Source organism: Malurus melanocephalus, unplaced genomic scaffold (genome assembly GCF_030028575.1).
Source record: "Malurus melanocephalus ecotype Western Australia unplaced genomic scaffold, MMel_1.1 scaffold_686, whole genome shotgun sequence".
Lineage (NCBI taxonomy): Eukaryota > Metazoa > Chordata > Aves > Passeriformes > Maluridae > Malurus > Malurus melanocephalus.
The window spans coordinates 277,744-279,969 of NW_026623918.1; positions in this window are offsets into that span (position 1 = coordinate 277,744).

The window sequence follows — 2,226 nt, forward strand, 5'->3', positions numbered from 1 at the left end:
ATCATAACCAATCCTGTGTGCCAGGCTTGGTGCCAGCACCATCATAACCAATCCTGTGTGCCAGGCGTGGTGCCAGCACCATCATAACCAATCCTCAGTGCCAGGCTTGGTGCCAGCAGGCTCGGGGTGTCTGCAGATGGGCACAGCACCCACCCTGCTCACGCTGAACATGAGGCAGGCCCGGGGACTGGAGAGCTCGAACTCAACACACCACAGTGAGGAACAGCTCAAAACAGGGATTGCTCTCCCTTTCCACTCATTGTCTTGCTGCTGGCACCCTGTAACTCTGMAATGGCACAGACACAGGAAACCTTTGCAGTCACAGAACCAAAGAATGGTTTGAGCTGAAAGGAACCTTAAAGCTCATCTCATTACACCCCATTGAAACCCTCCACTAGACTAGGCTGCTCCMAGCCCTGTCCTTGAATGCTTCCAGAGATGGGACACCACAACTGSAAGTTGTAGATCTTTCTTTAAACAGGTGGAGAGAAACTGCCATTTGATGTGATGGCAGAGTGCAACATCCCTCATTCCTGACAGCACAAATCATCTCATTAGACAATCAAGCTCAAAGAGAGTGAACTAAAGATCAGCAAAACCTGAACTGCAGCAGCTCTCAACTGAGCCAGAGGCAGTCCCAGGTGCCTGTGCTGAACTGGAACTTTCCTGTGACAGCAGTGGAACTGCCCACTCAGGGACACCCCACAGCAGTGACATTGACAGTGACAGTGCTGAACTGGCACCTTCCTGCCCACTCAGGGACACCCCACAACAGTGACAGTGACAGTGCCTGTCTCTGCTGGGGCCCCTCCAAGCACATACCCAGGTGCCTGCAGGTGACAGAGTGACAGTGACAGTGCTGAACTGGCACCTTCCTGCCCACTCAGGGACACCCCACAGCAGGGAGGGTGACAGTGCTGTCCCTGCCAGGGGCTCCTCCCAGCACACACCCAGGTGACAGCAGTGACAGTGACAGTGACAGTGCTGTCCCTGCCAGGGGCTCCTCCAAGCACACAGCCACGGGCACAGGAGGGCAAGGGAGGTTTATCGGGGCTGGCAGCCCATTCCTCCTCAGGGCCATTCCCAGAACTGTCCATCAGTGCCTGCAGCAGCCCATCAGGGGACAGTGGCACTGGGGCCACAGAGCCAGCACGGGGAGTCCTGGCAGAGCCTCACACACCAAACCAAGGAGAACCCGATGTACTGCAGTGTCCAGGGCACACCGTGAGTCACAGCACTGCCAACCCACACCAGGTTACCCTTGCACAAAGAAGGGAATGTCCTGCTGAGGGTTCCTGAGTCATTTCCAACACTTCCTCTGTGCCTCAGTTTCCCCATCCCTGGAACATCCTGGCATGAGCTGCTGGGTGAAACATTGCGAGGGGAGTTCTGACCGTGGTACTGTATAAAGGGGAAAAGGTAAATACTCCACTGAGGTGTTTGATGATCACTGAGCACTTCCATGAGCTCATTAATGCTGGCTTGTGCCAACAGGGAGAKTRGCAACTTGCTTTGAAGCAGGTCATSCTCAGTAGGGTGSAGAATGAGCCACAGCAGGAYCAGCTGAAAGGTTAATWGGAGGGGAGGGGGGAAACCAAACAGACCACACGCCTAAAACCATACCTGAAAKGCAAGAAATGATACCCAAGTGGCACATGCTTTTCCTCTGATACACATTTCCTGTYACAGGTTTACAAACAACTAAGGCAAAGCTGCTGAGAAGGTGTCCCTGTGCAGATGGTCCTTTCTTCTCAAGGCACTGCCCAAGGGAGCCCTGGCACAGCCATCAGAGTGACAATGTGACAATTCACAGCAGTGAATGACAATCAACAACTACATTTACCTGGTTGGTTCATTTTGTTCACTGTCTGGAGAGAAATATTATCCAAACACAGCCCATGAAGTGAACYCTGGAACAGAGCTCATGTGTGACCCTAACACCGTGCCATCCCAATCCTCCACGTGCTTCMTTGCTCCAAATCAGTTCTGGATTCCAAGCTCTGATCTTATCCACTTGGAGAGCTCTGTGAAGTCACTCACTATCACCACAAAGCAGTTGTAACTATTGCTGGTGTAAAGCCAACACATCCAYTGCTGTTTCAGGGCAACACCTGCAGCAGCTCCGACTGTGGAGCAGCAGGAACGGACTGCGTTACTCATTTTAACTGCTACAGTAAGAGCTCTCCTTACACAGCTAAGGAAAATAATAAACTGACAACAAAAAGT